The following is a 13,613-nucleotide window of genomic DNA, read 5'->3' on the forward strand; positions in this document are numbered from 1 at the left end:
ATACTCTGAACACAGTCACATTCCTCCATAAACAAGCTCTTTCTGTCTTTCCCCCTCCCTCTCTTTACAGTGTATCCTTATTGCCTCCCTCCTGAACTCCCTCCCACTCTCGCCTTCACTCTGAACATCCAACACTGCCTCCCTCCCTTTGCTGCTTGCCTCGTTCACCTCTTACATACATTTTCTTTTAGTTGTGCACTATTTCTTTAGTATTTTCACCGCTCCCTTGTTCCCTACATTCATCCCTCTCTACCTGTTTCATCTCACTTTGCACCTTGCTTCTCTCTCTCCTTTTCTATTTTCCTGGCATCATGCCCAGCAGCTCTGCTATTTATTTTAAGTCACTTCACTGCCTCTGCATGCCCACATACAGCACATCATCCCTGCCCACACTTCTAAGCCACACACAATATCTGTAAGCGTTGTAAATATCTGTCTGTTTGAGTGTGTGCAGCTTCAACGGTTCCTTTTATTGTGTGTCCAGTTGTTGTTGACTATATTCATGTGAACCAGTGCAGTCTATATGTGTGCATGTGTGTGCACCTGAAAGAAAGCCAGTAAGTGGCTGCTGGGCTGATGACTCATGCGTGCTGTTACCCACCATGCTCTGCTGCTGAAAATTGAACCTGCTTCACTGCTCTAGCTGACTCCATTGGCTCTCACACATACAGGAAGCCAGGGCCAGATATGTTGTGTTTTGGTTTATTTATGTAACAGATGAGTTGAATAAATGATCAGGATGGCAGTGTGCAGGTTATAACCCCGCATTGCGGTATTCACAGTATACCCATTTGACATGCAAGTACATCCTCTGTTTTGTCTTTGTGTGTCCATCATGTCCCTGTACACCTGTCTCTCTTGTTCTTATTATCTTCCTCTTTCTTCACTCTTTTACAGTCTACACTCCTTTCTCTTCTTAATCTTCTGCCCCAACACTCTCTGCTGCATCACAATTAGAAGAATCAAAACTTCCAGTCTCTCTCAAAGTTACAAAATTAAGTTTGAAGTTACTTAGCTGGCTGTGAACGAAATGTACAATTCTCCCTTTTGCTGTCTGGACATGTTTGGTGGAGATATAATGACTGTTTCAGACTTCCTTCAGTGTTCCTCGAGTGCCAGTTTCTCTTGAAATGATATTCCCCCCTTTTTGTACTCAGTGGCCAGGAACACCGTCAGAGACATCACCCTCAGTGGGTGACAGAAATGTGCATATCTGTGTGTGTATTGACCATTTAATAAGAGCCTGTAATCTTTGGATTTGACCAAAGTGTATTTGAATTATCTCATTTTGATACCCAACACTATCATTACCCCCTTTTTGTATACCGCCTGGTGCTATGGCTGAGACCATCCAGGTTATTATCACACAGACTGTCATGTTGTCATGTACACCCGTTAGTGTGTCGTTGTCTGTTCACTCTTTGAAGGCCCTACATTTGACTCGTATCCTGTTTGCCCTCACAAAGCATCTGCCTGTGTGTGCATGAATGAATGGGCGGGACTGTGCATTTCGGATTGTTGTTGTGTGTGTGTGTGTGTGTGCACATATCATTTCATGGTTATCTCATAAGCATGCAGGCTTTAAAAGAGTCTGTTATTCTATCTCAGTGCAAAAGTCTCAATGATGGTGTGCAGGGTTGTTCAAAATAGTTATTGATCATTCGTGCACCACAGCACCCTGTGTGTGTGTGTGTGTGTGTGTGTGTGTGTGTGTGTGTGTGTGTGTGTGTGTGTATGTGTGGGGGGAAGTTCTTTTTTTTTATTTATACTGTCATATAAATCTTCGAGCAGGTCTTTAAAGATTGCATTACAGGAAAACAATTAAGAGATGTTTGTGTTTTCTGCCAAAGTGAATGAACCGGCATGATTACTCATGTGAGTTTTGGGTTTTCTGGACTTGAAGGAAAAGATCAGGCTGTCACACTGGGAATTGGCTGCAGCAATTGATTGGATTTTACGTCAAATTTGCTCTTCCAGAACGTGCCTCCTTTTCTTGGCCTGGCCCCATCTCCGTGCTTATCTCACTCACCCCCACAGACACACCCCCACAGAAATAAAAACATGGAGGAAGATCAATACCTCGTTAAATAAAAAAGGCAGAGCATAATGTTGTTGACCCAGCTGGCCCAAGAAACTGACCCTAGTCAATGTCAGGAGGCCAGATGCTGGACACTGCTGAGATGCGTGTATACCCCTCCCACACACACACACACACACACACACACACACACACACACACACACACACATACACACACAAGCCTAATACACATAAGCCATATGGTCACATATGCATTTAGACCCTCAGGATTTAGAACTAGAAAGCCACACACACACATACACACACACACACACACACACACACACACACACACACACACACACAAACACACACACAAACACACATACACAATCTCAAAATCCAATTTCTTATGTAAGCCTGCTCTATGTTTGCACATATGCCTTTTTTGGCAGACTGGAGGATGTAGGCAGCTGAATGTGAATCCAATTTGAATCCATATTACACTGGATTATGTGAATAGACACAGTCAAGACACAATAGTATGGTTGCGCTAAAATGCACAGTAGCTGTATGTCATTTTAAATTAGAAGCAGCTATGATGTTAAACATTAGTAATGTTTTATTCCAAAATGTCTGACAACGGCTATTTTTGATTTCAAATTAAAGTTGTTTTGCAATGCTTTTTTAGTAAATCAGTTTGAGTTTTACACCAAACAAGATGAAAGAAGTGTATAACATGCCTACTGTTACAAAATGATCACTGGCACTAAAGCAAAGCACCCTGCTATTAAAGTAGTTTTACATGCTTAAAACACTGAATAAACGCTGATTATAAAATATGAATTAGCAAAATGATTCCAGAATATATTTATACATTTTATATTTTAACCATTCATCTATACTTTACAACTTTAACACAACTCTCTGAAGAATCGTTTTTATGGTGAAATGTTTTCTAGAGGAATTAAACAACCATTTCCCAAAAATATAATCTAAGTCCTTTGTGGGATTATAATAATAATCGACAGAAATAAAGGAAAGCCAAACCTTTTCACCTCAAGAAAACTGCTACTCTTTTGGGTCGTAAACAGGTAGCAGTGACATTGACGCTCCAGTTTAATTACCGTGAACTACTCCCCAGTGCTCCTTCTATCTCTCTAATAGCATTTCCACTGCTGTCTGAAATGGTTTGTGGGTACTACACTCGGCCCTCCATCATTTAAACTGTCTATTTGGGGAACATTCACCCACCTAGAGCTTGAATCACTCAGCCCCTCTGAAAAAATTAAGTATGCATTTGTCTGATGTAGGTGCCGCTGCACTAACAAGCTGAATGGCCTTCGGTAATACTCAGGCCTTGGTCTTTTTCGTTCTTTCTTAAGTGCTTCAGTCTCTTTTTTTCATCTCCTGTCAAGGCTGACAGCTCCACTGTGTATCAGCATGTTCACCTGGGGCCGAGCAGAAGGGCAGATAGAGATAATATTGACAGAAGTTGAAGTCAGACATAGATAAATGATGTCACACTGTAAAAGACAGAGGTAGAGAGAAAAATGGACAAGAAATGTAAGTAGGGAAGAAAAGCAGAATTTGAGTAAGAAAAGGAAGTAAAGAGGCCGAGGTGAGGTCTGAGTGCACAGAACTAGGGCTTGAGCTAAAGCTTTATTGATTCAGTTGGTTTTGTCTGCCACCGCCTCAGAGGACACAGTTGGCCTATGATATATGGCTGCTTCATCCTCTCCTGCTCCAGCGAGGGACACAAGTCAGGGAGTCAGGCACTACAGGGACCGCGTGTTACGCTGCCGGTACAGCAGGGGCAAGGCAGCCCTCCGATCCCCGTACATCACAACTCCACTGAGAGCTAGTTTGAACCACAGACAGCAAAAGAGACCTTCACCTGCTTGGTGAAGAACAAGAACATGGCTTCTTGCTGAACTTGATAAATCTCTAGCACTCACTGCCAGACAACAGACAACATAAACTTGTCATCAATAAATAAAATCCATGCACAGGTTTGTATTTTCCCCTGGCATAAATACGTACAACTTGTCCTGCCCGCTGCAAGAGATTAAGTGAGTCTATGCAGACACACGTACACACACAGAGATGCTCACACTTCAAAGCAGTGATGGCTGTCTCTCTGTGCAAGGCAATTTGCACTCCCCAAGATCTCTCTCACCGGCAGCATATAAATAAGCCTGGCACCAAGCGGTCAGAGCCCACAGTAACAGCCTGTCAAGTTAGATGAGGACAATGAAGTTGTCTGTCTGTCCCACACACCTGATGAGTGGCACGCGTTGGGAGTCTAGTACGTGTTACACACCCAGATGCTGGTGTTGTCACTAAGACACACACACAAACACATACTGGGGTTATTAGTATTGATTTAATGTACCTTGCTCAACTCCGCTAAGCTACGGTTTGATGAGGCTTTAATTCATCAACAGACTCTCCGTGTTGAAGGTGCTGGGCATACAGCCAGGGCAAGCATCGTCTTCGCAAACGAAGAAGCATTAACTGACTTTAGATAAAAGCATTGGGTCAAACACGTACAGATCTGCTCATCAATATCTATCTTGACCCTTTGGAAATGTGTTGAAGTGGGATGTTAACGGTAGGAGAGGGACGCCTCTGGCGCTTACTAAATCCCAGTTTGAAGCTGTCAGACACTGTTTCACCTTTATTTTACCTTTCAGTCTAGATTGCACATAATACTATTAAGTTGCAGGGTTAATTGAAGAACTGTTGCTGATGATTTAAGTCTTCGATGAAGGGGCGAAGAGGCGCAGGGTGACTGTGCCCATATGTAGTACAGATGGATCACTGCCAAAGTCACCCTGATCCAGCCATTTTGCCCCCCCCCCCCCCCCCCCCCCAGGTGTTACGTGCGTAATAAAAATTTCACAAATTAAGTCATCCATCTCTCCCCTTGGTTAACACTTCACAGGCAAACAACAGTTAACTGCTTTCAGAAGTCTTAAGCATCTGCTAATAGGGATTATATGGAGTGTAACTAAGCCATAAATTGTCGCAAGGTGCATGGTCAGGCAGCGTGAACAGAATAGCAGAATACACTAAACACCTCCTCCCTCCAAAATCTGTTTGCCTCACAGTCAGGTAATGTTAGCTCCAGGTTGTATTGCTTTTTGTAGTTTCTTCTAAAGAATGATGGTGTTATATATGTAAATAGCGATAATGGCTAAGCTATAGCAGACTTTAGGGCCTCAATCCAGCTTTCAACAAGTGTCTCAATTGAATCAGGAAAATAGCGGTTTGTAAGCCAGTAGTTATTACTTCACCAAGAGGTCAAGCTGGTGAAAAATGGCCTTAACTATCATATAATTAAGCCTCTGTGCACACTACAGCACAAAACAAATGTGTTAATACTAGCTACACTGATTAAAACTGAGGCCCTGCTGCACTAATGCACTTATAAAATTCCTGCTGTAGACATAATGCCAGCTTGTGCTTGCACTTTGTTCATACTGTTATTTTATCCGTCTTTTATTCCGTGCCACAAACTGCTCCTGATCTGGCGCCTTAAAATAACCCAACTTCACATAACCCATTTTCCTCAGCCATTTTGTCAGACCTGATCTTTCCTGATCATTTAATCCTTTTTAGAATGGCTAAAGTAACTAAGGTGTGTTGACAGTATGAGGCTGAACCGCACAAATCAGCTTCTTAGTGTAGGAAAGAAATGAAAAATGTGGAGCCATTGCAAATATTTATCGGTATTGCTTCTGAATGCAGAGAAATTTTTATCTGATTCACAAGGGGGCACTGTTGCCATTCACTTCATAAAACAAGGTCTCCTCACACATTACTTTTCATTTTACTCTTCCTTCTATAGATGATATCATACATGAAATGAAATGATGTTATTCCTTATAAGCAGGAGGGAGTATTAACAACAGCTTCCCCGTTTCTATCCTTGTTTAAAATTAGCTGAGTGCTGATACAGGGGGCAGTCTCTCCATTGTGCTTGCAGCACACTGGGTCCCTTTTAATTTCCTAGCTCAGTGGTGAGGCAGTCATTATCTGAGGATGGGCATCTACAATGGATAATTATCCTGGGAAAAGGATTTCAAACTGTGGTGAAAATACTGCTTTCAGGAAGGGGGCCTGAATGCACAAAAACACTGGCTAGCAGTAAGTCACTGCCATTACGTCTTTCTATGTGCTTTTTTCTAGACACCCAGTTGTGATTTGGACCAACCCCCGACAAAACAATTTAAAAATCACTCCCCTTTCTATTTTTTCAATATAATTCTGTATTTATTGTTGTTTTAAATCTCATTTCCAAATGAGCTTGCTGGCTGGAGAGACCAATATGATATAGTGTGTAATTTGAGTGGACCACTAGGCAGAACAGGAGAGTGGACACAAACACAAATACGTGCACACCAGTGAACACAGGTGCACATGAACACACAAATGCACAAACAAATACGCTGATAGAAAATAGAAGTTGAGGCTGTGCAGGAATGTAACATGTTTCACTCCCTATTGAGTCAATCATTTTAAAGGCAGCTTCTTTGGGGCTGGGTGGGTTGCTTTAAATTGTCTCTGTGAGAAGGCATAGTTAAGTCCAACATCAAACACGCTCTGAGAGAGTCCATTTATCAGCACAGACACTAGCACTTTCATGCACTGACTTATAATTTTGATGAATAGGAAGGCTACTCGACCCTGATAAGAATCCCCTTCTACTGTCAATCATTTTATCAAAAAGTTGAAAGATAACTTACTCGACATAATGTCATGTCAGTGTTATCTCGGGCTCTTACATGCAGATCAATACTGCAGCCAATTCCTTTGTGTTTGAGGGGACTCCATTGTAATCATTAAAACTAAGGCTGGCTGTCAAAAGTTAAAACAGATCCTGGATCAGAAGCAGTTTGACCCAGCAGTGCTGAGAGAAGTTCAATTCGGTCATATGCCCTATGAACTTAAAAAGTAAAATGTACTATTTTATTCCACATATCTTGTTGGAGAAATCCTGTAGAGATTGAATTGATGCCCAGCTGTTCTGTGCGGTAAACTCAAATAAACTCAATAGTATCAAACCAAAAGAACATTATTAATGTCTTGGAGAAGCTTCACGCACACAGACATACTCACTGCACTATATTCCCTGTTGCAGTGATGATTGACCCTGGCGGGCAAGTGAGGAAGAAGCCAGATCTTGAGAAATGCATTATGTCCTAATATGGTTATCGTCTATAAGTAGATAAAGGTTAAATAAAATAACAGGAATTCTCTCTGGATCGGGAATAAGCGGATGACAACACTGCTCTGATTTGTTTCTGGCGTACTGGTTTAGCTCAATATAATTGGCCACACGGTCTGCAGAACACAGGTGATATACAGATAAGTGGGTCTGCATGAGGCCTGGTTCAAGCTAATGCTCAGCCACTAACGTCAGCAGCTGGTCTCCTTTACGTTACAACTCATTAGACCTGAGTGCTGCGGGGAGGACGGAGCTGAGAGCCATATAGAGCTGCAGCTCATGCAAGTAGAGACCTAAAATTTCTTAAAATGAAAACAGTTAATAGTGGATTTCAGCTTTACTCACTTGTTTTTGTGACTTGCTGATGTCGGAGCTTGGAGAGTGAAAAATGAGGAGAGACAGTGAGTGAGAATAAATATCATAATGAATTTAAGGCTCTGTCACGCTAAACCTGTCACTGTCACTTGAATACCATAGTTTTGGGTGTTGGGATTTTTTCCTCACCTCCTCACAGATTAAATCCCTTTCCCAAAGATGCATCATTATTCCCGTATCAGTGGATGAAGTGTCCCAAGTGGCAGAAGATTAAAAGAAAAGTTACCCACAAAAAAGACAATTCTAGCCAAAAGTTCTGCATTCTGATTATGCATCATATAGTTTGTATCGTAACATTTACATCTTATTGCTGGAGTTCATGTCCTCAAAAGCTACAGACTACCTTTGCTGTACTTGCTGACTCTGTAATATATTCCATACATCCACACTTTTAATGGTTATTTAGCCACTTAAATGAATCATTTAGATCAGAAGGCCATCAAGAGTTATGAAAGGTTTTGAGTGTCACGGCCTTGGATGATGTGGTCTACAGTGTATTAGCTTTTAAAATGCTTGGATCTCAAACAGTAGCCTTAATGCTGCCGTCTGCCCAAAAATCGCGATTTAAAATCAGAGCAAAACAGAAGCACAGCAGCACTTCTGTTGACAGGAAGCATTTGGAGGAACCATTTCTACGAGAACAAATCATCAGCTTTGTGTTTCTCCATTACTGTCTTATTGCCTTCCCCCATTAGATGCAAGCATCAACAAGAAGTCGTCTTCTCTTTCAGTGTACTTGACCTCCACAATTAATCACCGCTCCTCCCTACAATTTCCATTAAATGTTTACCGTCTTCCACTCTGTCCAGCCTTTCTCGCTCTATCATTTCTTTCCATCTCACGAAGTCTCCAGTGATATCTTTGTAAAAGATGGAGTAGTCATCATGTCGGTAATGGAGAGCCAGCATTCATTTATGATAACGGCATGTAGATTTCTTGAAGATATACCACATTGATCCGCGTCATTATGAACAAGTTGTGCTGTTTTAACGTAACATCAACATTTTTGGAAATGCTCTAATCTAACTCTCCGCAAGAGTTAGATTAGAAGATCGATATCTGTCCTTTAATCATAAGGCTTCAGCCAACAGCCAGATAGCTTGGTTTAGCACAAAGACTGGAAACAACAAAACATCTTCCCTGGCTTTGTCCAACAGTTACATAATCCGTCAAGCTCTTCTAAAGATCACTAATTAACATATATGTAGATTGTTTATCCATATAAAAAAAAAAGTATAAACAATATAATTTTCCATTTTATGATGGGCTATGTTATGATTACATGATTACTCCTGTTTCCAGTCTTTGTGCTAAACTAGAAATCTTTGTTATGAAATGAATTATAGGCTGTTAAAGTTAAATAGTGCAGCACTTGGAGACATACGCGTATTCGCTTTCTGTCGGAAAATTAGATGAGAAGGTTAATGCCACTAAGACCACTTACCACTAGATATGAAGCTACAGCTGGTTAGCATAGCTTAGCATGAAAACTGGAACCGGGGAAACAGCTATGGCTCCCTCCAAAGGTAACTAAATATGCCAGCTGCTGCTCTGAGCTGAGAAATAAACCAGCACGTAACCCCATCATATTGACATTTTAATATATATATATATATATATATATATTGCTATGGATTAAACAAACTCTCTGAGTGAGTTTTAGGGGTGCTGGTAGACATATTTATCTAGTTATCACTGGACACAAACATGGCTAGCTGTTTCCCTGTTTTCAGTCTTTGAGCTAAGATAAACTAACTGGCTGCTGGCTCCAGCCACATATTTACCGTGGAGACATGAAAGTGGTATTGATATTCTCATCTAACTCTCGGCAAGAACGTGGTCGAGCGTTTTTTAACAATTTCAAAGGGTGCCCAGTTAATGACTGGAAATATTCTACAAGCGATTTCATGCAGTTTGCAGTTAAATATATAAAGATTTATAGAAGACACAATCATTGAAGGTACTGTTTTTCTATCCGTCCCTCTTTACAGAGCTGCATTTTTCTGCAAAAGGAGTTATTATTACTAGTTATTAATCACAAGTTATTATTCAGCCCCATCTTCAGATCTTTGTCAGTTTGTAACTACATTAAGTGCAGCACTTGGTAGCCTATGTATTTCTACTGTATCAGTATTCACCAAGAAACTGCTGTAGTGGGAGAAAGAGAGCACAAAAAACTCACTTTTTTGTGTTTTTTTCTCTTGGTCTCTGCTCCCCCCTACATATCCCTCTTTTGTTCCCTCTATTCAATAATCCACTTCATACACACACACACATCCACACTTTGTATACAGGCCTTCCCCCTCTCATCACTATCTGTAAGACATCACCCCCCCTCACCACCTTCATTTTTCTCATTTACTCTCTCGTTATCTATCACTGTCTATATCTCTCCTCCACCTTTCCCCCACTTGCCCCCCCCCCCCCCCCTAATTTTCTCATTTTTTTACCTTCTCTCTCTATCTCAGCCCTGCCTGATGCTTGTAAGAGGAGGTGTTTTGACCTGACATTGGGTTTGTTCAGCACGTCAGTCCACAGCTGCTGGAAGACCTGCGGGCTCCTCTGGGGTCGAGGGTTTGTTGGTTGTGGAGTGCAGTTCTCCAGCCAATACCCTCATTCAGAATACAAACCTGGAGCTCACCTCTGAAGAGGGGGGAGAGGGGATGCAACACCACCTCTTCTTCCCCCCATTCATTCCTCCCACCTTCATGTGCTCTCTCCCTCTCATCCCCTCTCCTCCTTCTCTGTTCCCCCATCTCTCTCTCTCTCTCTCTCTCTCTCTCTCTCTCTCTCTCTCTCTCTCTCTCTCTCTCTCTCTCTTTCTCTGCCTCAATGCATACATAAAGTACACAGACTCAGGGTAGTACAACGGCCCTGGGCAAAGACCTAAAAATACTGGCTTCAACACATCCTTACATGAGACTACACACGCACATACACACACACATACATGTGTTTGCGATATCACTGACATTCCCAGAGCTGCTGTGTGCTATTGCACCGTGCTAGACTTTCTCTCCACACCTTCACTGTAGTTTTTAATCTGAACATAACTCTGTTGTGTTCTTAGCTGGACTACAAATCATTAATGTGGTTAAATGTCTAAACCTTTCTTTTCTCTTTCTTCCCACTGTAGCTTATAAAGTGGTGACTTCAACAGACAATGCTGATCACTGACTCAAGAAACTGAAAAAAGAATGCTAAGCTACCAACTGGTCAAGTTTTGACCCCATTCCCCTCATTTTATGACCATCTACATTCCTGAGACAAGATAAGACACAGGAGGCTTTTCAATTCAAAATAAAGATGCTTTAATTGATCTGTTATGCTGAGCTAACATGTATAATTTTAGGAAGTTTTGCCTTAATATGCTGATTTTGATGCAGAAACCAAGTCTGGGTGGTGACCCTCTCTCCCCCTTATCCTGCCCCTCATTAGAGGGACTATTCATCTTGCTTTTTCCATTCATTCATCCATATAGGCACACTTACATACAGTATATATGCATGCATGTTGTAATAATTGCAAACCTCAACTGTCATTATAACACGTCATAACATAAGTGCCATCTATAAGCCTGTTTTATTCATTGTTATTCAACTCATCAGGTTTTATTTAGTGATTGAGATCAAGTCTCTAGTATCGTTCCGTAGGTAAGAAACACAACTTTCAAATATGAACTAATGAGATGTGTAATATCAAAAAAATCAAACCAGAAAGTTAATGATGGGAGTGCCAGTGACACCAAACTTCTGAACAGAAGTCTATAAAACTATACCCACAGATCACTCTGTTCTTCCTCCTCTGACTCTTCTTCCTCTTGCTCTGCTTCACACTCTTCCCTGGTGCAACTCACCTGCTGAACGGTGCATTAATATAGTCACATTCAAATTAATTGGTGAACATCAAACAAAGATATGCTTACTGATTCTACCCGATCTTCTCGTTGATCTGCTTATATTCATAGATTGTTAATCGTTATATTCATTGTGAAAATATTTTCAGCAGGTCAATATTTCAGTTATAAAGAACTTGATTCTGTGAATTGTGCATGTAATATTATGCCAAAGTACAGTGTGTCAAGAAGTCGTAGCAATCTTCAAATTATGAGACTAGATTAATTCATTAATACCAAAATATGTAATGATAATTAACGATGCAAAATGATTCATCGTAAACAAAAGATCCAAGAGACTGACTGCACTCAACTTGGGCTATCAGAAACAATTTGTTTTATATTAAATGACAGAATTGCAGGGCACCAACCTCCCTTGAAGAAAATTTTATTGCCAATTAATTATCTATTATTGATCCATGCAACAAGCTTACACTAACCCCTTTTTCCTTTAAGTTAATTAATACATTGTGAAACACTACATCACTATTTACAGCTTATATATCATTGGCTGCTGATACTAACAAATGTAACATTCATTACGATAATGCATTTTTATCGATACTGTTTGATATGTTGACCTGTCATCATAATGACTGATCCCAATGATGGCCACTTCATTCCAACAACAAGTCCAGAGAAATACGTTCCCCCCTGCTTTTTGTTGTGCAGCACACTTAATTATTTATAATTCATTAATATCTTTTGCAGTTGGTTATGATATGAATGTTAACACCAGGACATAAATAAGGCCACCGCCACAGTTGCGGCAGATTTGCTGGTGCAGCAAAATACTCTCTTTTACGGTAATTGATGAAGCACAGTGTACAGTATTTCACATGCTGAGTAATTTTCTAATTGGTCGAGGGGTAGCAAGTTGTTGTGCAGCCCTGCAGCAGTTTCAGTGAGGGGAAACACTTGCTCATCAGAGAGAAAGAAAAAGGGGCAAAGAAATTTAATGAAATGTGAATTTCCTTAAGATATGCAGCATGAACTGAGTTTCTGAATTTTCAATGAACATTTTTTTTTTTTACGCTGTACACTGCTGGACTGCTTGCTGTGCCTTTTGTGCTTTATAATAGTGATGTTTTACTGAGATTGGCCTTCAAAATCCCTCCCTAGTGATCGGGTCTCATACAGCACTCCTGCTGGAATATGTACAGCTCATGTAAATATGATTACAAGTCAGGTTATGTGAAGTGTGTGCATGTCCGCAAAGAGAATGCAATCCTATATATTTCCCTTCAACTCAGAGGTATGACTTGAATATATTTGCATAATGGATTTTCACATCTCACAGTATATGAATGTAGTCTGATGGTTCAAATGGTTGAAGTTGTGGGATTAGGTCAAAAATGTGTAGAAATGCTATATGGTGGAATATGTTGGCACAAGATAAATGGCTATCCCCGAAGAAGTGTAGATAGTGTAATGAATAGAGTTTCAAAGAGGTTGCTGTCTAACAATTCCTTCCTCCCACCACCTCATTTATACTGTGATCATGTAGTCAGAATTGTGAAATGGTTGAATGTAAAAGCCAAGTGAAACTAACGAAAATCATTGGTGTATTGCTGGTGTTTTGTTTCATTCGCAGGGGTGCCTCGGTGGGTCATCTGCTCTAAATTCACATATTTCAGCAAAGTGAGAAAAACCAAGGCTAATTTTTTTGAGGGCTCCTGTAATCCAAAAATCCACCCATACCATTCTAAATCACCACAGACAGGAGGAATAATGAATCTTTCGCTGTGTGCACGTCATAAACATGTAAACTCGCTGGGCCGGGAGGTGCAAGAGTAATGAGAGGCAGTCTAAACAGTCTGTCATCATCTATGCCTTTAGAGTGGGTCCTTTACTCGGGTCCCTGCAAAGTATATTGGTAGCATTATAGCATAGCGGTCCTCAATTTATCAATAAAAGAACCAATGTGTCACTCTGGCAAACACACAGACGGCATTTGCATTCAAGATAACGAGACCTGTCATGTGAATTTTATACTCTGTCTCCTCGCTCTGTTTGTGCTGTCCCTCTTTCTTGCTCTCTTGCCTTTCGTTTTTCCTCCCTTTGGAAATTCGGCTGAAAGCCTCTCCCGTG

This window comes from Cebidichthys violaceus, unplaced genomic scaffold, assembly GCF_023349555.1.
Source record: "Cebidichthys violaceus isolate CVI_PGR_0920_01 unplaced genomic scaffold, fCebVio1.0.p SCAF_9, whole genome shotgun sequence".
NCBI lineage: Eukaryota > Metazoa > Chordata > Actinopteri > Perciformes > Stichaeidae > Cebidichthys > Cebidichthys violaceus.